Genomic DNA, 21,914 nt, shown 5'->3' on the forward strand with positions numbered 1-21,914 from the left:
ACGTGTCTTCTGCTGCTTCTACATAGACCAAGTATTTCTCTCTTGCCTGTCTACATAAACGCTGTTTAACAAAAACTGTATTGTAGACATGTGAAGCAGAATTCCACATTATAAAGCAGATAGAGATGACTGAATATACTGTTTTGTGGAAGGAAGGTTTAAAATGATTTTTAGCTTTGCCCTGAAAGAGGGAATAATTTTAAGTTTTTCCCTGAAATAGGGAAGAATGAAATGGGAAAATAAATTTTTCCATTTAATTGTTAGATTATATTTAATTATTTGTTAGATTATTCATGTATTGCAAGGGAAAAAGGAACTAGATCACCCCATGTATCCAAGTGAAAATTTAAAGGGTATGGGCAAATTCGTTTGAACTCCTTTAAATTTTTTTTTTTTTTTTTTTTTGGACAGTCTCACTCTGTTTCCCAGGCTGGGTGCAGTAGTACAATGACAGCTCACTGCAACCCCATCCTTCAACCCCAGGCTCAAGTGATTCTCCTGCCTCAACCTCTCCAACTGCTGGGATTTACAGGCATGAACCACCACACACAGCTTATCACCTCTTGGACACTAACTTTGAGTTTGGGCATTCAGTGAACTATATTTTGGTTAATTCCCAAAGTTTCTCACTGTTTATCTTTAATTTGCTAAAAATCTAAATGTATTGTGAAATGGATTAGATTTCCTTAGCATTCACGGATTCCCTGTTAATGGGGCAGAGACGCAGAAGGCGTTCGGACATCATCAGGGTTACAGTTGAGTGCTTGCCCCGTACACACTGGAGCTCTGGGCTCTGTGGCCCCACGGGGGTCCTCTGTCCACTGAGGGGGCCGGGTTACCTGGAAAGTCCCTCCAGCCTCTGCGATTTTGCCCTTTTCAGGTTAACATCTCCTCGTTGTCCTGGACAGCATTGCCTTTCGTTCACTGACCCACGAGTGAACAGCTGGCCAGTGGCCAGGGCTGCTTCCTTCAGCTGGGAGGTGGTGATGTGATTTCACTTCCGTGGAGCTTGGTTCTTGGTGTATTCGGGGTTCAGTTGTATCTTGATTTTTAATCTGCACCTCTGAATTGCTCTTTTGATTGCAAAGAGATTGCTTGCTGGATTTGTTTCTGAATATTTCGTGGATAACAGGAGAACTTTGCTTATCTGTGTGTTCCTTTAATGTGTTTTTGCTGGGCATGTACATGGGTGTCTTAGCCCTTAGCCCACTTTCTGTGTGTGGTGGATTCATTCTAATCATTTATGTGAAGTCTCTCTTCTATTACGGCCAGAGGACGTGGGGTGCTGTCTCCCTAAACTAGGGGGAAATGGCGTTGTTCTGCCCTCCTCGCTGGGAACGCTGGGGTTTCCAGGTCTCTGGACTTGGCTCCCACACTGGGAGAGTGGCTGTGGCTTCTGGAGCTCGTTTTGTGTGGGACCGACTCCTTCACTGGCTTTATTTGCCGCCGTCTTTGCTACTTTATGAGAAGGGATGAGGGAGTTGGGCCCGGGGGCGAGGCCTGTGCCTGAAAGGCTCGATGCAGAAACTCCTGGTGGGAAGGATGTACCCTGAGGGCAGCTTGGAGTCTTTTGCTACTTTTAATAGAGAAGTAACTATTCACACGGTTCTATTCTGCTAGTGATGTTTCAAAATAATTGGTGTAGAGTTACGAAGACATCCGAGACACCCATGATCCACTCCGGGCCAGTGCCGGGCATTGTGCTGAGATGCCTTCAGACCACATTCAGATGCCAAAGATTCTTGCTTGGTTATTCTCAAACTTATGAGAATCTGAAATACGGGCCACGGTGTGGGTTTTCTCTTGAGCCCCCGTGCCTTTGCTTTGTATTTTGGGAATGAATGACTTCATCAAGGGGAAAGAATTTGAGGAAGGAGCCTCTGAAGCTAGGAGGGGGTGGGGAGGGGTGGGGGGAGAGGGAAAAGGAGTTGTAGGGGGAGGAGCCAGGCTGGGGCTGGGGCGTCTCCCCATGATGCTCCCCCACCCCTGGCGCGAGGCCCCAGGGAGGGACTGACTTTCCCACAGGAAATGTATATGATTGCGTGTCTGTTTTGTGGGTTGGCCATTTGGATTGAGGGAATGTCCGTGTTGTGATTCTTTATTGATTCGAAGGTTGAAAAGGTTTGTGCTCAATACAGGGGTCTCTTAGTGCGATGGGAAACGTGATCACAGCCGCCTTCGGGGTGGGAAGGGTCCTCAGTGGTGGCCGGTGCTGGCCTTCACCTCCCTGGGTGAGCTGCCTTCAGAGTGGGAAGGGAGGTCCTCCGTGGTGGCCGGTGCCAGCAGGCCTTAGCCTCCCTGGGTGAACTGCCCTCAGGGTGGGAAGGGAGGTCCTCAGTGGTGGCCGCTGCCGGCCTTCGCCTCCCCGGGTGAGTGCTGCCCCATCCCCGGTGTCTCCGACTCCTTGCCTGGCACCTTCCTCGTTGGAGGCCGTGATCCATCAACCTTGTCCACGCGTATCCTGCAGACTAGTGCTGACTGCAGGTCCAGGGGTGGTCAGAGGAGGCCAGAGGAGGCCCTCGTGATGCAAAGCTAAACACTTAATGAATGCGCTGCTGAGTGCATGAGCCACGTCAGCCCAAGAGTCCGGGTAGGAGGGAACCGCAGGGTGGAGGGAAGACTGGACAGATGGATGCTTTCCTCGGCCCCTGGGGGCATGGCCAGGTCCATGCTCAGACCCTCCTGGTTTCTCCCATAATTCCATAAATAGCAAGGGAAGGACTCGGGGCATCCAGGGACCTCATGGGTATAAGCTGTGTCCTCGCGTGGCCCCAGCTGTGGCCAGTGACGTTATTCTCTTTAATCTCAGGCTTATTTTGTATAAAAACACAAAGGGACAGAAGTAATTCAAGGGCCTCTAAAGACTTACGTAATTGCTAATAGGCCTACTTTTATGATTTCTTATGTATTAAGAGCAAATCATGAAACAAACTCATTTCTGTTTGAAGAAATCTTTACTGATCTCTTTTTTGTGGAAAGCAACATTGATTCTTTGCTTAGTGAGAGCGTTAGTGCCCTCCTGCCCAGCGCCGCTGTCCTCGGCACACACCTCTGTCCACTGGTCTCCGTTCATCTTTCCGTTTAGAATTGTAGGAGGGGCGCTGGGATCTTAGGGCTATGAAAGAAACTCTGAAGACCACTTGTTTTAGGGGCAGCTTTTAGTCAGGGCTCTCCAGAGAGACAGCCAGCCGCGTGTGCGTGTGTCTCCAGGGGAAGGCTTGCTGCAGGGGCTACGGAGTCCAAGAAGTCCCAGGACCCACAGCCTGCAAGCTAGAGTCCTGGGACGGTGTGGCTTGAAGACTTGAGGAGTAGAGGGTGCAGATCCCACCTGGGTCTGAGGAGCTGAGACCCAGGAGCACGGGTGGCAAAAGACGGATGTCACTGGCCCATCAGCCAGACAGGTGGAGTGAGCCCAGTCTTCCCTGCCTTGCTGTTTTACTCGAGCCCTGGGTGGATAGTGTGGTGCCCCCTACACCGGCGAGGATGGGTCTCCACTCAGTCCAGAGGCAAACATGCATCTCACACAGAAATAATGCAGAACCAGCCATCTGGGCACCCAAGGCACGCTCAGGTCGAGGCACAAAACGAACGCTGCGCGTGGCCCTGACGTCTGCGTGTTCGCATCACTCCACGCGCATTGCTCGGTCATCGCCTCGGTGAGTTTGTAAGCTCATGCGGTTCTGGGGGTCTTTGCCCCGAGTGGTGGTGGTGACAGGCTCCCCACTGCCCCAGCTGAGGTGCGGAAGGTGATGCCACCAACGGGTCCTTATTTCTCAGACACTTGAGCGGGTGCTCTGTGCAGCCAGTTCCACCTGCAACAGCATCTGTGTTCCCTACGCCGATTCCATTCGCAGTGTGTGCCTGCCTTCTGTTGGGGTGCAGCCTTCCTTCAGGGAGGAACAGTGTCCTGTTCGCCTATGTCTCCTGTGGTGTATCTCATGGCTGAATAAGTAGCTATAGGATACCTCGGTGGCTGAATGATAGGTTCATTGGAAGGAAAACTTTACACTTTTTTTTCTTTTTGAGATGATGTTACACACTCAACGCCCAGGCTGAAGTGCAATGGTATGATCTCGGCTCATTGCAACCTCTCCCTTCTGGGTTCAAGTGATTCTCCTCCCTCAGCCTCCCAAGTAGCTGGGGTTACAGGCGTCTGCCACCATGCCTGGCTAATTTTAGTATTTTCATTAGAGACGGGGTTTCACCATGATGGCCAGGCTGGTCTTAAACTCTTGACCTCAGGTGATGCACCCACCTCGGCCACCCAAAGTGCTGGGATTATGGCCATGAGCCGCTGCACCCAGCAACTTAATACCGTTTTTGTTTTTGTTTTTTTTATTCATAATGGGCTTGTGAAATGCTTACATCAATGTTTATTTTTAAAAATGTTATCTGTGACCTTTCAGCTTTTCATAGCACTTCTCGTGTGAATATTTTTAAAAAGCCCTTTCATTGTGGGGGGAGAAGGAGTTATTCCTTTCAGCAGAGAGATATGGAGGAACAGGCCCTAGTGGGTCTGAGCACAGGCAGTCACCCCAGCCTTGGTGCTTGCTTAGGTCTGTTCTCCATTCACCGTAGCAGCGTCCACTCTCATTGTCAGCTTGTAAAAATAAGCTTCTTCCTCTTATCAGAATGAACAGTTAGTTTGTTAACCGTCACGTTAAGGTATCGAGAATGATGGCTTTCAGGCCTCAGATATGACACAAGTAGTAAATGCAGCTGACCCTGAACGACATGGGTTTTGAGCTTCGAAGGATCACTTCTGTTAATTTTTTTTTCCAACCTAACCCTTACTGAGAAAACCTGGCTTTGTGGAGGGCCGACGTTTCCTACATTCGGTTCCATAGGGTGGCCGCAGGTCCTGTGGATACATAGATTTGGGTAAACTCGGGGAGTGTTCTGGAATCCATGTCCCTGTGTATACAGAGGGACAACTGCAGCTTTTTAAAAGTTTGTGTCCTGCCTTGTCCTAAAAAGGCTCCAAGGTGGATGCAAAATTATTTCATTCTTTTGGTTTCCTTGGTGGGATAATAATGTTTATTCTTCAGTGTCTAAAATCCTGAGTGAAAAGAGTTGGTGCTTCAGGAACAAAGCCAGTCTGGAAACACATACTGAGATATCCACCTTTTCTTCATGGTTTCACAAAAGGTCATGATCATATTTTATTCGGTTGAACCATAGCAAACTGCCAATATTTGCTCTTTTTGGCCTACAAAATGGCAAGTTCGTACAATATTAAAAGCAAAGCCTTCCTGGATGGGGAGAATAGGAATCGGTAAGAACCTGAAGTTGTCTGTCATGGCCTGTGAGTCACAGGTAAATAAACCTGTGTGAGGGGAGGTTGGCTGTACAGTATTTTCCTTCTGTTTTGAGCCTGTCGGAAAAAGGTCAGTTCTATTCTGTTGGGTCCCTGTACCTCACCTTTGCTGCAGAGGGGACTTGTCATTATACTTCGTGTCGCCAGTGCCCAGGAGGCTGATGCCACATAGAAGACCTGCAGGTCGCTGAACGTGAACAGACATCGGACATGCTGTGCACCTTGGGACGCATCTGACAAGTGTGTGCTTTTGCAGCAGGTCTGGGGTGAGGGCGTGTTCCATCTCCTCTCCCTTGTCTGGCTTTGCAGGCCTTTGAAGTTGGTCCTGGAAAGTGAAATTAGTTAATGCTGATGAGCTCGAGGTCAAAGCCGGAATCAGGCTCATCATTTCCTGCAGTGTTCACAGCAGCAGGTTGTAAACTCGACATGACCTGAACCCAGAGAGTCGAGGTTCCGCCCTGCTTTGTGACTCGGTTGTGTGTGGTCTTGAGAAAGTGAACATGGGTTTTCTTGATTCTGAGGGGGCCGAAGAGACCCGCTCTTCACTAGGGGTGTGAAGCATTGGGCCTTCCTATCAGGAGGCAGTAGGGACTCGAGAAAGCCCCACATGCCCTCCAGTTCCCTTATGTTGAAATGGTTTGTACTGGGCCATGCTGGGTCATTTTGGGAGGTAAGTGTGGCGTTCACATGGGGGTATACACTATTCTTGGTATCAGGTGTGAGAGTTGAATTTGTAGAAGCTGTACAGATAGGCAAGAGCCTGGCAGGGAGTGCTGTTTACACGTAACCAATTTAACGAGAGGTCTGCGCTCTCCCTGGGTCCTCGTGTGACCGATGTCTCCCAGTCTGCAACGGGATGTTCACGTGACTCGGCGCCATTGTCCCACTCTGTAGATGTCTGAGGATCTGTGCGCGGCTGCTCTGTTAGAGTGAGTTGTGATAATGAACTGAGAAACAGTGAACAAACCCTGAATTGGTTAGCACTGGTTCCACGGCCACTTCTGCCATGGTTGGAGTCATTCATATTAAAGTGTGCTGGACTCCTACGCAGAGCTCTGAATTCCAGAGACCCTTTAACTCGGCAGCTAACCAGCTGTTGCCTTCAGAAGACATTTGAGTCCCCTTTACCTGCCAGGGTGACCCTGGGAGTTTGAAGATGAGTGAGACAAGCCCTCCCCGTCTTGTGGATTTTACTGTCCAGAGGGGGAGACAGATGTGGATGGTGAAGGAGGCCCTATCAGAGGTCAGCACACATCGGTTTTATTTCTTCAGCACTTACTGTGTTCAGGCGGTGTCCCGGGCCATGTGCAGAGCATCTGGGGACCCTGCCCATGGCATCCCAGGCACAGTTAGCATCTGCGCCATCTTCATACTTGGCCTGAGTTTTGGGGGAAGTACCGAGGACGGCTTCTGTCTTTGCCGGAGAGGGTTGGAAGTCAGGGCAGCCCTCCACAAGGAAATGATCGCCAGCTGATTCCTCAAGAAAGAGAGGTGGTCCCCACATGGGCGGAGCAGGGCAGCATGCACAGACCTGGCTGTGGGGTCTGGGGCAGGTGCATCTGAGTGGGGTCTGCTGGGACACAGCAGGGGTCAGGTGTGAAGGCAGTTGGAATTTACAGGATAAATTATCACTAAGGCGATGCTGGGTTAACAGATAAAATCGGGACTCTCTGGGGTAAACTTGGACTTAAGGTTATCCTGCGCATGGGTGTTTTCAGGCTCTGAAGGCAGAGATTTAGGAAATTAGGGCAGAGCTGAGCCCCAGACGAGGATGAAGACCACCCTTGGGGGGATGTTGAATGAGACAGGGGTGGAAACCCAGTGAATGTCTTGGGGTCAGTCCAGCAGGAAGGCAGCAGAGGACACCAGTGCCCTCAAAGGCCCTGTGGAGCCTGCCTCTCAAAGTGCTGGGATTTTACAGGCATGAGCCACTGCTCCCTGATGATACTAGTAAAATTTCTAAGCAGCTCTCTGATACCCACTCCCGTATTTTTTTGTTTTTAAACCAGGTTTATTGCTGTATTTTTTCCAAGAAAACCAAACAGTTACCTGTTTGAAGTACAATTAACACCTGTTTAAAAACCAAAAATGTCCATTTGCACAGAAGTTTCCAAATACCCAGCTGGTTTGAGCCTTGCAGTGTCACTACCTGCTCTTAAATTTCTACACGATGTATAGATAGCGAGGCAGGGACAGCTCGTACATCTTCAGGTTTCGATTCTACTATCTTGGACTATATTTTCATTTATTTTGGCACACCTGTGGGTGTGGGGAGCAATGCCAGGTATTTATTTTGAAGCTTGTCAAAGGAACAGTTGAGAAGATGTTCACATTTTCAGAATTTTCATAGTAATAGTTATAATTTACAAAGTATTTAAAATTGTGTAGTCATCATTTTGCTTTTTGCTAGATGTGCCCCTAAACAGGGTTGCTAGCTATAATTCTACGTCACAGGATTCAGAACAGTACCCTTTTGGATCAGATGGCTGTAATCGTGGAATTCCGCCTAGTCAGTTCACTTTTAGCGTATTTAAAAGATTTTCTTTATCCTAGTTGGCACCTGGGGCTATAGTTTGTTTTCACTGCTATGGAATATTCCATGATGGAAACAGTAATTCATCTGTTTTTGATATCGGTGGACATCCGGATTATTTTGGGAGAGTGTGTATGTCTATTCAGCCTTCATTTTTTTAGGATTTTTTGTAGAAGATAATGTAACAGTGTAACATCCTCTGCTACGGAGCCAAACGAACCCTGATTACAGCCACACAGACTCTCATACAGACTCTCATGCCTTGTTACCAGTACACAGAACCAGTTTCTTAAGTTGAAACCCAGTAGCAGATCCTGAAGTCATGTGAACGTGTCCTCCGATCTTACACTTGGAATTCACTTTTTGTTACTATGTCTGCTAATTAGGAAGCATATCAATTATACAGAAATCTGAGAATGTATAATTATACGTTTATAACAGAAAAAAGCTTATTTAATATCCCGGAACACATGGCTATGTTTTTCCCTCATGCCCCACCACTGTTTTCTTTGCTTGAAATGTGAAATGACACTTGAATACAGTTTTCCAGTGACTGTTAGACTGACATAGTTCTTCAGAGACAGCGCATGTAAAGCACATGGAGAATTTCTGTTTGTGGAATGTGATTTCCCGGTCGCCTCATTCAGGCTGCCGCTGCCTTCCCCTCTGGCCCCCTGCACCGTGGGACGTCTGAGAAGGTCCCTGTTTCATCCTCTGGAAGTTCTGAAAAGGAAGGAGGAGAGGAGGGCGTCTCACGCTTAAAGTGAACTGACCAGGCGGAATTCTTTGATTACAGGCATCTGCTCCAAAAGGGTACTGTTCTGAATCCTGTGATGTAGAATTATAGCTAGCAACCCTGTTGAGGGGCACATCTAGAAAAAAGCAAAATAATGACTACACAATTTTAAATTCTTTGTAAATTATAACTATTACTATGAAAATTCTAAAAATGTGAACATCTTCCCAACTGTTCCTTTGACAAGCTTCAAAATAATATCCCCTTTGTGTTGGTCCTTCAAGCTTTTATTTGGAGTCTCGGCTGCCTTAGTGGTTCCTGCCTTTATGTCCCTAGCTCGTGGCTTCATCCTTGTGTCTAACTCACAGGCAGACAGATGGATAGGAAAGTTGTGTTCAGCCAACAGCTTGATCTTACTCTCAAGGCTCAAATCGACTGGGTATTTGGAGACTTCTGTGCAAATTGGCATTTTGGGTTTTTAAATATGGTGTCTTATTTGTACTTCAAATGGGTAACTGGTTCTCTTGGAAAAGATAGCCATAAAGCTGGTTTAAAAAAAAAATGGGAGTGGGTGTGAGAGAGTGGCTTAGAAATTACACCAGTAATGGCAGGGCGTGGATGCTTACGCCTGCAATTCCAGCACTTTGAGAGGATGAGGCAGGTGGCTCACCTGAGATCAGGAGTTGGAGACCAGCCTGGCCAACATGGTGAAACCCCGTCTGTACTGAAAATACGAAAATTAGCCAGGCACGGTGACGGGGACCTGTAATCCCAGCTACTTGGGGGGCTGAGGCAGGAGAATCACTTGTACCCGGGAGGCAGAGGTTGCAGTGAGCCGAGATCACGCCACTGCACTCCACCCTGGGGCGACAGAACAAACTCTATCTCAAAAAGAAAAAAAAAAAAAAGGAAAAACACCCCGGTAATGGAAACCTGACTGCGTCATCTGTGATGGAGATAGCGGATTATTTCACTTTTAGTGACGGGATGAATTGGATATGTTTGCAGTATTGATCTTGACAAGTGAAATGGTCAGAACCAAATGTGCCCCCCAGCTTGGGCTTCGCGGTTGGCAGAAGACTCTGGCGGGCAACAGACTGGAGACTCGGAGACCGAGGGGAGAATTCTCACGCCCTGACGCTGTTGCAGTCACTGCTTCTGGACTCCTGCTGGAGTGAGCGGCCCCTTCGCCTTGCAGGTTTTGGAGACCTTAGGACCTGCCCCTCCTGGCACACCTGTGGGTGTGGCGAGCAGTGCCAGGGCTGAGGCACAGGTGCTGAGCCCGGAACGTGGGATGGGAGAGGCTGCACACACCGGGCGGCAGGCATCTGCTCCAGCAGCCGGGGTTTCCGCAAAGGTGCGGGGCTATGGTTTTCTTCCTTGAATTTGGGTGGGGAGGGTGTCCTGGGGTACTGTGTCTGCACTTGTGTTGCTCTGAGGTCAAGGTGTGGCCCCGAGTCCCTGTCCCTCTGCCAAAGTGAGGGTTTGCCCATTTTCAGGTCAGATTTCCCTTGGGTCCGGGCCTCTAGGAGTGGGGGGCATCGAAGAGGGCGTGAGCATGGTGGATGCGCGTCGGCCTCTTCCTCTCCCCCTCCCCCCAGCTCCTGGGCTGTGTGTGAAGAGCTGCCCATCGGAATCGCCCTCCTGCCTGGTGTTTCATTCACCAGAAATCGTTCTCACTGTGGACTCTGGACTCAAATGTAATCCAGGAATGGAACGTGCTGTTGCTGGATGCCACACGCAGCATCGGGAGCCGAGTTGGGGATTATATGATCTTACCACACACCTTAAAAGTGAAGATTATCATTGTCAGGCCTCTGAGCCCAAGCCAAGCCATCGCATCCCCTGTGATTTGCAGGTATATGCCCAGATGGCTTGAAGTAACTGAAGAATCACAAAAGAAGTGCAAATGCCCTGCCTGGACTTAACTGATGACATTCCACCACAAAAGAAGTGAAAATGGCTGGTCCTTGCCTTAAGCAATGATATTATTTTGTGAAATTCCTTTTCGTGGCTCACCCTACCTCAAAAAGCTCCCCCACTGAGCACCTTGTGACCCCCACTGCTGCCCGACAGAGAAAAACCCCCCTTTGACTAATTTTCCTTTACCTATCCAAATCCTATAAAACGGCCCCACCCTTACCTCCCTTCGCTGACTCTTTTCAGACTCAGCCCGCCTGCACCCAGGTGAAATAGCCGTGTTGCTCACACAAAGCCTGTTTGGTGGTCTCTTCACATGGGCTCGCATGACAATAGTTAAGGAGATACTGAAGTCTTTGCCAGCTCCAAGAGCTTTTTCAGTTTGTGTCGGGCCATTTTAGGTAGAAGGAAAAGCTTGCTTAGAGAATCTTACAGAAATGTTCGGTGCAGCGCCATTAATTCATGGAATAAATGTGTAACTTTCTGTGGTGGCCCTCTGGAAAGAGATGCACTTTGAGTGCACCCTGGCCTGCTCGCTGCAAGAATCGGCCGTGTCACCCCGCTTTCCGTGGGTCTGCAGGTGGCCGTGGAAGGGAAGATGATCTGGAATGCTGGTGACAGTTACCGGTGCGTGTTGATGTGTGCTGCTTTCTACAGGTGAGAACATTTCTCTTGAATAAACATCGCATCAGCATGATGACTGCAAGATATTTGAGTCTCATTCAATAGTGTTTCTGAGCTGCTTCTGTTTTTAATCTGCTTTCTATCACTAGGCAAGTGAAGACATGGAAAGTAAAAACCCATCGAACTTGTAGAGACATAGTGTTGTGTAGGAGCAGACTGTAGCCTCTGGCTCTGTTTCAAGATTGTAGGAAACTCTTAGCTGGCATGGTCAGGGTGTAAATTATCTTGTTTAATTGAAATGTAAATGAGTCAAAGCTGGCGCCTGCATTGTTGATGAAATACCAGATTTTAAAGGAACATGTCGATACGCCATAAGATACCAGCAAAGTTCCTTGCTGAGGTTCGGCACAAGTTCGGAGGAGCTGGGCCTTACTTGTCACCAGGGTCGTCTCTGGGAGCAGATGCTCAGTGTGGGCAATAGTCACTTAGCCTTTCCAGAGCCGAGGAACAGCTCGCTGTGGTGTTTTTAGAACCTGTATTTTGAGTCAGTTTGTCCCACTTGACTCGAAGTTGCTGCGCAGTTTCAGACCTTTGCCTCGCACCGTGCTCTCGTTTTCTTTTTCCCTGATAACTGCCTCGGTTGCCCCCGCCTGACATTCGAGCCTCATCGTTCACGGACACAAGCTCCGTGGTGGCGCCCAGGCCGCGACTCCGGCTTGCACAGTTCTGTGCCTGTCACCGTGGTTTATCACATCACTCCCAGGATCTCCCGTTTACAGGAAGAGTGTCCCTTTCCTGCAAGGCCCTGTGTGGTGTGGAAACCACCCCTCCCTGCCTTTCTCCTGTTTGAACTGTACCGTGAAGCTACTTCTGTTCTAGTCAACCGTCAGAATTTAAGGAACGGTGATTTATGTAACTTATCACATGCCTCTCAGCAGTTCTTTATGAATTTCATTCTGTTGTGAAATGATTGCAGTTTTCATGGCTATGCTGGTCTCACGTTGTGGCCCTTGGTAACTATCTTGAAATGAATTGCCTTCCCCATTGTGTGTTAAGGTTTTGCCTGGGAGCTGTTGAGCCCTCACCTCTGCTTAGGGCGGTGGCTTTGCTCTCCTGACAAGAGGAAGAAACTTATTTAGAGCATTTCTAATGTGGTTTTTGCTTCCAGACAGAATTACTTTTTTCACAATGAGACAGCCATTAAAGACGTGGAATCCTTTGAGGAAACGTGTGTTTCTAACTTGCTATAAGATAGAATTGGAATTTGTAATGATTTTGTTTTCTAGAGTCTGGGTAGAATAGGGAGACAGTGTAATAAAAGCTAATTTTGAAATGAAGAATTTGAAAGATTTTCAGCAGCAATAGCTCTAGGAAGTCACCCTGGAAATGTTTTTAAAGATGTTCAGTAGCAATAGCTCTAGGAGTAGTCACCCTGGAGTTGCTTCTTGAGCATTTGTTTCCTGGCTATATGTTCCAACTTTCATTTTTAAGTTTTGCTGTGAGTTGGGGATGTGTGGGAATAACCATCCCCAGGTGTTGTGTAGGAGTGGCCCTGCAGGGGTGCATGTGCCCTGAGGCCTGGGGCACTGTTTCAACCTAGCTTGGAACATGGGGACTCTTGTCAGTGGCTGGAGTAAGAGTACCAGCCTGGCAGGCTGGGGGAGCCCTGGGGTGGTCTGGGCGCTGTTCTCCCTGCCTGCAGGACGGCAGCTGGAGGAGCTCGAAGGCTGCCTGCCTCGTGGCTGTCAGCGGAGCAGCCCCTCCTGGCCCTGGAGCAAGCCTTGGGTCCACGAGTCTCTGCACCTGGACTTGCTTCCTGGGACCTCCGCCACTGTCCCGAGGGCCCTGGTGCCACTTTTCCAGTGGGACCCAAGCCTCGGGCAACTGCGACCCCAGATTCGGTTGCTTTCCCTGACGTCTCATTCCAGCACGAGTGCTCACCTCACTCAGTGCAGAGCCTCAGGTTCCCTCGAGATCCCTAGACAGAATCTTCCAATTTAACAAGATCGTTGGTGACAAGATTTGAGTGGCACTGTTTTAACTCAGCTTCCAGAGTTTAAGTTCCCAAGACACAGTCCTGCTCCTTTCCTGCCCTCATCCTGTGTGGATGCGGGGTTTCTGGAGGGTGGGGCTGAGGCAGTGGCTGCTGTGGGGTTTCAGTTTCCGGAGGGTGGGGCTGAGGCAGGTCAGCAGCAGGGGGATGGATGGCTCATTATTGTTCGTTCAATGCCTTGAGGGATAGCTAGGATTAATGACCTTTATAGGATTGTAGGTTTGGGGTATTTTTTTTTTTTTTTAAACGAATTGGATTTCATGTGGGGCAACCTACAGCAGTGTGGCCTCGCCACGTGCCCAGCAAGTCACCTGCTGACACTGTTACTGTGTGTGTTCCCATCATCCCACGAGGTGGCCACAGTTATCACCGCATTTTTCTGACATGAAACTTGGAGAGCAAAGGGTTTAAGAAACTCCTGAAGCCACACTGTCAGCGGGACCCGGGTGGTCTGACCTTAGACCCTGCATTGTTTACCCCCGCCACGCTGTCAGCAGACCCGCGTGGTCTGGCCTTGGAACTCACGCTGGTTGCCCCTCCCTGCCACGTTGTGGGGTTTTTCCTGCTTCGGGGCAGCGTTTGATAGCTTGTGAAACAAAACCAAGACTTACTACAAGTGGATATGCCATTATCTGAGATCCAGAACATTCCTTGGACCTGGCCTTGCGGATGTCACGTAAGGGGAGGTAAAAATCATTTTCACTGTGGTCATTGGGGCTCCTGAAATAGTGTTCTTCCCAGTGAAAGTTCACCATAAAAATCTGTTAATACTGTGAACAAGAAGAGGTGTGTTGGGCTCTAGTTAAATGTCTCAGAGCCACAGAAGTAAATGAGGGCACCTTCAGAGCACAGCCTCCTGGAGGAGGCCGAGGACGTTTGCCTGGAGGGTTTGCCGTGAAGCAGGACTTGGGCAGGGCTGGTCGGCCTGGAGAGGCCTCTGGCATGATGTAAGTTAGTTGAAGTAGTTGAGGGGTGGTGGCGTGAGGTCGGTGGTCCCCGAGGAAGCCCCTAACAAGGCCGGTTGCGGTGGGATGGAAAACTGCCCTTCAGTGGCTGTAATCCTGGCTTCACGGGTCCGACGGACATTCCTGCACTTTGGATACTTGGATCGCAGCCAGGTCAGATGGTCCTGAAAGGACATTCGGGCTGTGACGGCTGCACCCATTCTCAGCATCTGCAGGGCCTTCCCTGGTGTGTTTCCATTTGCTTTCAGAGGCTCAGCACAATTTAATTCTCTCTCCCAGAGAAGTCTCGAGAAATAGAAGGACATGTGGAATGAAGGACGTGATTGAAGAGAGTGTGGTGTGGTCTTTGACCTTGTTTTGCCTTGGTTGGTGCTCAAGAACTCCGCCTGCCCTGGGCTGAGCATTTCTGCCAGGAATTCCTGCCTTTTATCCTGCCTCTGAGGCCAGTTGAGACACTCCAAGAAGCTTCTTTAACAAATTGCCTTTTCCTTTGACAGCCGTTGGATATATTTGCAGCAAAACAAAGGAATAACCCCCCAATGTGGTGATTAAATGCATTTAAGTATAGATAACATTCAGTCTTGAAGGGCCTGGGGTTTTAATCATCTTTGGGTCATGTAACCAGTGTTGTTGGTGATTAAAGTCTCCTGACAGCTCTGTTCTGCCACGTTCCTCAGTTTTGAATGATCTTCCTGGTTGTACCTTGGAGCGGCGTTTGTGGCAGTAGAGAAGAGAGTGGTGGTTCCCAGAGGCTGGGAAAGGACAGAGGTGAAGCCTCTGCAGGACGCCAGTCTTCCTGGTTTAGGGGTTTCGGGCTCAGTCACCTTCCTGTGTCCGTGTAAATTACACCCAGGATCATTTTCACTCCCCCCACTTTAGTTGAACATTAGATCTTCAGGATGTGTGTGCCCATGTCACCTGGGCCGTGATCCTGGGGCTGGGTGAGACTGTGATTCCTGGTTTTATAGAATTACTTGGGGATTATTAAAAATAAAAGCGCTTTGAGGCATTCAAATGCTATTTCTTGAACGTAATTTATGTGCAGTTCTTGGGAAACATTTCTCTGAGGAAGCATCTATAATTTTTGTTTTCTGCTGCTCAGTGCTAAGAAAGAATTGTGCAACACTTGAGTGAGAGCGGCGTTATTCCCCTCCCTCCGCCATGCAAGCAAGATTAAACGTGCCTCTGGCTCCCCTCGGTCTTCTAGCCTGGTGTGGCAGTGTGCTGCCTTCCGTCTTCTCTCTGGGGAGAATTAGTGGTGTTTGTGTGTGCTGCTCAGCTCAGCGTGGTGCGCCTGAGGAGCTTGGTTGCTAGGTGATCCTCCCAGGCCCGCCTCCCGCCTCCCCAGGCCTTATTCTAAACTGACAGATAACCGGTGTGCTTTGGAAGAGGACAGCTGCAGGGCAGGAGAGCGTTTGTTCAGACTTTCTCCTTGCACTGACGTTTGAGACCTGGTCCAGCCTGGGCCCCTCTACCACTCCCTCCCCGTAACTGTGTGTTGCAAACCACTCCCTCCCAGTAACTTTGCTTTCAGAGGTTTGGAAATGTGACTTAACTCATCTTCAATTTAAAGCATACTATTAAATTTTAATGTTGAAACTGATGTATTTTATGGCCTTTATTTGATTTCTCTTGCTTTTTTCCCCCCATATAAGACATGGCATCTTAGGGAGACAACCTGGTGTTGGCCGCCTTTCCTAAGGATGGAAGTGAATTCTGAAAGCCTTTATGTAGGCAGCAAAATACTCAGGGAACCGTTATTATGGCTATGTCTGTCCACGTAAAGCGAACACGACTCATAAGCAGAAAAAAATGCAGCCCGGGGGCAAGGTGAGCGCTAATGCTGCCTGTGCCTCGCCTCCCCGCCATGAGGAACGGACGTGCAAGCGGAGGTGGTTGAGTTAGCCTCCAAGCCGGGTCTGCATCCCCCTCACATCCCTCTGCATCTGCAGGGGCACAGGTCGTGCTGCCACCCCTCGCTCAGTGCCAGGGCTGATGCGTCAGGAACAGGCGGGGCTGTCCGCCCCTTGTTCGGTGCCAGGGCTGATCTGTCAGGATGCCTCGTGCTCATCTGGTCCTCGTGTCTTCATCACCAGCCTTCTGCTCGTACTGGGCTTGTTATTACCTTGGTATGGGTGTGGAGCGGTACTCAGTCCTCCGAGGGAATCGGCCCTTAGCCGATTCATATTCAACAGGACCGGGGAATGGGTGCTTGTTCCATGTCCTGGATCCCAGGAAGCCCGTGCCCTGGACCCTGTAATGCCCAGGGTCTTCCTGAGAAACCCCGGTGCCACTGGAGCACAGCCCGGCCCGGCCCGGCCCCCTCCAGGCATCCCTGTTTCTCCGCTTTGTAACTGCATTTGTGTGTAGCAGGTCTTCCAGGACTTAGACGTTGCTTGGTGTGAGCCAGGTTTTGTGTGGAAAGAGGACAGGTCATAAGCAGAAGCCTGAGCCCTGGTCCGAGCCAGCAACCAACCAACCCAGAGCCATCTTTTATGCTTCCAGATTCTGTTGCCAAAAACTTACCCGTGGACATTGAGGGTGATGCACTTCTGCTCCGAGACGTCTGTGGCCTCAGCTGGAGGGATGGAAAGGATGTGGAGCCTCTTCACTCCTGGCCTGGGCTTGGACCTGCTGTGCAGCCTCTCAGGGGCACCAGGGCCCCCGTGTGTCACAGCGGCCTCGGGTTGGTGGCACTGCCCCAGGATGTCCCAGGCTTCATGATGTCCAGGCTCCCCTGGCATGGCGGCCTCAGGTCGGGGGCCCTGCTCCGATGGACATCTCAGGCTCCATGATGCTAGGGCCTCCTTGTGCCATGGCAGCCTCGAGATGGTGGCACTGCCCCAGGGTGTCCCAGGCTCCAAGACCAGTGTTCCTTCCAGTAAGGGCAAGTTGTACTATAAGGTCTAGTCTCGGAAGGTGCCTGGGGTCCTATCCTTCAGAGCGGTCCCACGCCCACCACAAATCAAGCCAGGGGAGGCCCTGCCAGAATTTGCAGCTGTGTTTCAGGTGGTCCCACCAGGCCTCTTATTTTGGCCTAGCCATGTATATAATTCTTTTTCTCTTTGGTTTTTTCGAGACAAGGTCTCACTTTTGTTGCCCAGGCAGTGGTGTGAGCACAGCTTACTGCAGCCTCGACCTCCAAGGCTCAAGCGATCCTCCTTCCTCAGCCTCCTGAGTAGCCAGGACCCACAGGCACATGTCCCCATGCCTGGCTTATTTTTGTTTTTGTTTTTTTTTTTTTGTAGAGATGGAGCTTTGCAATGTTGCCCAGGCTGGACTCGAACTCCTGGACTTCAGCAGTCCAGCTTCCTCAGCCTCCCAAAATACTGAGATCACAGGCATGAGCCACCGTGCTTGGCCAAGCATGTTTCTAATTTCAAAATTAAGAGGACCCAGAGCCAGTTAATGACGTCTCTACTGGAACATGCTGCTTATAGTACATTAAGAAAAATCGTCCAGAATTTGGAAAGGGGCTGGTCAGACACAGTCCTTTAAGGTTGTCTGAGCCCCTGGGGTCTTTAACCATCTGGAGGGATGTACCATGTCAGACTCACTGTTGTCGATGGGCTGAAGCCCAGGTTTCGTGAGGTCACATGTCGGCTTGTAGGACTTTCTCTGGCAGAGAGATGCGAGTGACTTCTGTTCACTGAGAGGCTCATCTCAGGGACTTCATGGCCTGAGGGACGGCAGCCTGTTTGAGCTGATCAAGCAATCTCATGCTACCCTTATTTTTTGAAATGCCTGGGAGTGACTTTTCACACGTTCTTTGAAGCGGCTTCTTGCCCGTGTTATTTGTTAAGGAACGAATGCTTTTTTTTTGATCCCTCATCCCCTTTCTTTGGGGTGTTCCAGTCTCGGTTCTCACGTGTTCTGCTTCTACGGGAATTTCTGACGCTGCTGAGTGTAGAAAGCACTGAGGAGGCTGTGCTCCTGTCCCCTGTGAGCCTTCCAGGCGGCCTCCTCTGCCCTCCAGGGAGTCAGGAGGAACCTTTCAAACCCTTCTTAATCTTGTTTTCATGTCTTTGTTTTAACAGATTTCTTGGCATCTTCTCCCTTATCCAGAAGTGAGGGTGAACGCCAAGTTATTTACAGGAGTCAAGAGACCACACACAGCCCAAAGTGACATTTGTTTCCCTGAAATGATTTGTGTGTGTTCACCTTAAAATGCAACTCAGTAAAACAGGTATGTTTTGAGGAATGACTTTAAATTACCCAGGTAAAAATGTGACAGTTAAATTTCATCCAGTCTGTGCAGGTGTCCATAATCCCTTCTGTGGTTGCGTGTGAGTTTATGTGACTTGTGGTTATTTTTGAAGAAAGAAAATCTGTTGTTGCTGAGGACTTCAGATGGTGCGCTGGGATTGTGTGGGGCGGACATCGGGGGCTTCAGTGTGTGGCTTCCTTGAAGAGGTTCAAATTAAGGCTGAGCGTCCCTACTCCAAAATGCTCTGAAACAAACATTCCGAGCTCCCTCATGACACTCGAAGGAAATGCTCTTCGGAGCACTTTGGATTTCAGGCTGGGGATGCTCAACCAGGAAGTGAAATATTGCAAGACCCTTCTTGTCCCAGGAGCTTGGATGAGGACATGTGGCCTGTGCCGGGCATCCCTGGCGTGCGTGGCAGCCTGGGCTCCCTGGACTGGTTTTGTAGGAGCCACAGAAGGAAAGAGGCTCAAAGTGGCCATGCCTGACTCCTGAGAAGGGCGGACCAGAAGGGGGTGGGCACGGAGGGCAGCAGCGGAGTCCCCAGCGTCTGGAGCTCCTGTCCCTGTTGGAGCTGAGAGCCTCCTTTAGTTGTGGCCTCTGCCCTGTCAGCAGCCACTGAGGCCTGGAGGGGAGCTGGGGGCTGAGGGAGGAGGAAGGATGATAGGCCTGCTTCTGGAGAGGGCCGGCATCAGCCTGTGCTAGCCTCGTGTGCTACTCTTGCATCCAGGGTGCACGGATTCCTCGTGGCGCAGCAGTTCCCGGGGTGCACAGCGCTCTTGTGTGCAGTAACAGCTTTGTCTCCAACCCTTGGAGGCAAGTTACCTTTTATTCCCCCACAGTGAAAAGAGGAAGAAAATCTTATAGAAATGCATTTGCTGGAATGTCTATTTTCCGATAAAACATCGTACGCTTAGGCTAAATCTGAAAGTGTCTCCTAGTGAGTCTCGTGTGTAGAGTAAGAACAGTTCACGCATATCTTAAAGCAGGTAGATCTAGGAACACAGAGCATCCCGATGCTAGGACGGAGTTTTCCACTAACTCTGGGAATGGAATCTGTAGAGCCTCGGGTGCTTTTGCACCATGAGGTTAGCCAGGTTAGCGAGGGTGCACTCACAGCCCCGCCTGTGCCGCATCCCTTCTGCTAGAGCGTCTGCTGGGGCCTGCGTGAGTCGCCTGAGCATTGCTGTTACCTTTTTCACTTGAGCCTTTTTACCGAATACTAGGATAAACTTGACCTCACATACTTTGTGGGGAGAGAGAGAAAAGTATATCTGGGACCTCTGTAATTATATGTTGGAAAATAGATTTGGGCAAAATATTTCTGCGTATGCGTGCTTGGTGGGCATGGGGTTCCCTGACTCACCCTGAGGCACGTTCGCACATTTTGATTTAATCTTGGGTCTATGGCAACAAAACTATAGAAGCAGGCTATGACTTACTTTCTAAAATCTAGAAATAAACATACAATTGGAATCATCTATTAGACTTCTTTGTAAAACCTGATTTGAGCGATCATTTTTGCTTGGTATATTAACAGCTTCATTTTTTATTTAACGTGGCATAGAACGAATGGAACAAGTATTGAAACTCAAATTTTAAAATGAGGAATTGTAACCATTTTGTTTTCGTATCAACATATTGCTTCAAGTTTCTTTTCATTAATAGTTATACTTTCTCTGATTGCAGCATAATTGTTACAGAATTAAGAAAAAGATTGGGCATGGTGGCTTATACCTGTAATCGCAGCACTTTGGGAGGCCAAGGCAGGAGGATCACTTGAGGCCAAGGGATTCAAGACCAGCCTGGACAACATAGCCAGACCGCATCTCTGTAACAACAGAAAAATTAGCTGAGTGTGGTGGTGCGTGCCTGTGGTCCCTGCCACTCTGGAGTCTGAGGTGCGAAGATCACTTAAGGCTACAGTGAGCTGCAATTGCTCCACTGTACTCTAGTCTTGATGACACAGCCAAGACCCTGTCTCAGAAAGAAAAAGGTAAAAAAAAAAAAATCCAGAAATGTCATTTTCTTTTTTAATCATCCCCAAAAAAATTCGGTTTTTTTCTAAGAACGTAAAGGGTAACTGATAAGATTCTTTCCTTGCATTTGTTTCTCCTTTTCAAATATTTACAGTATTCTGTCCACATCGTGTCTCATCATCTTGTTACAAAGCAGCAGGTGTCTTGGAGGTTAGTGGTGTTTCTCTGTGTTGCACCTTGGAGAACAGCCAGTATGAAACCTCTTACCACGATCATGCATATTGTAGTCCCAATTAAACTTGTCTCCAGAGACGCCTGTGCTGCTTATTTAAAGCAGAACTTGGGTTGTGCTAAAATGTGTGTTCAGCCTAATGGTTTTAAGTTCATATCTGAGATGTTGTATAATTCATTAAGCAAATGGGATCAGTAGCGATTGAAGATGATTCTGGCTGACGTCATTGAGAGGATAGTTTTCACTTCAAGTTAAAACTTCCTTCGCCATAGTCATTTTGGGATTCATTTAAATATGTGGTTTATTTCATAGCTCAAATTTTCATTAGTCATATCATAACATAGGATTTTGAAAGCAGATTTGTCAATCTTTCTAAAAAAATGTTTGCTTATGACGTCCCAAGGAGCAGCATTTAGAATTGCTGGTAACTGTGGTACATTTTAAGGCTGATGATAGAAGTTACTTGAATGGTAAGAGCTGATTTGTGAGGCAGATAGGGTTTAAACCCTGAGCCTCCTGATAAGCCAGCCCTTGACCCTGGCCTTCTCTCCTCTCCACTGGGAGATGAGAAGGGTGCCAGCATCCACCTCACAGGCCGTCCTGAGAGAACCCGGGACTAAGGGCTTGTGTTTCTCTTGCAGGTGGCGCAGATGTGGGGGCTTGACGATATGCACATTGCAGGCTGCCAGTGTCGGGATAATCCAGTTTTAGTCAAAAGGTGGGATTTGCTTTGCTCCCCTGTGGACCACGTGCGGTGCTGCTTTTGCAGCAGGTGTGCGGATCCTCTTGGGTGGTCAGGTGGACAAAGGGTCACTGATTCCGATTCCCAGGGTTAGATGTGAGGGGACCATGGACCTCATGTGTTCAGAGGGGAGGAGTAAAAAACTTCCCTTGTAATTCCAGGACTGCCTGTTCCAGGAATGCCAAACCACTGGCTTTCACCTGACGCTGTCGTAGGTGACACTGTATGGAAATGAGGACTCATGTTGCGCATACCTGGGCCAGTACCCATCTCCCTCCAGGGCCGTGGCTGAGCCCTCCTGATTTCGCTGGGTTTCCAGCCTGGGGATCTGTAAGCCCAGTGACATCTCCGGTCTCGTCCCCTGCTCCCCGTGGGGACAGGAGGTGGCTTCAGGATGCTGGTGATGAATTCCTGAATGAAGCCGACTTGTGACTGCAGTTCTAAGGGCCTCCCCGGGTGTTAGATGTCAGTAAATGACACCTGTGTGTGGTTCTCGTGTGATGAGAGAAACAGTGGGGGAAGAAACCAAAGCTTGTGGAGTCTGCAGGTTCTGGACTTGGGGGTGTGTGCACCTGTGTACTTGGTGAGGGGAGTGATGTCTGGAAT

General features: G+C 49.2%; 1 long non-coding RNA gene across 1 annotated transcript; it reads left to right on the forward strand.

Moving 5' to 3' along the window:
* Window positions 1-10,955: 10,955 nt before the first annotated feature.
* LOC135966076 (uncharacterized) lies at window positions 10,956-20,375 on the forward strand. The gene is made up of 3 exons (XR_010579186.2): window positions 10,956-11,163; window positions 18,186-18,334; window positions 20,045-20,375. It is a non-coding gene; the product is annotated as an uncharacterized lncRNA (long non-coding RNA).
* Window positions 20,376-21,914: the final 1,539 nt, after the last annotated feature.

This window comes from Macaca fascicularis, chromosome 11 (genome assembly GCF_037993035.2).
Source record: "Macaca fascicularis isolate 582-1 chromosome 11, T2T-MFA8v1.1".
NCBI classification, from domain to species: domain Eukaryota; kingdom Metazoa; phylum Chordata; class Mammalia; order Primates; family Cercopithecidae; genus Macaca; species Macaca fascicularis.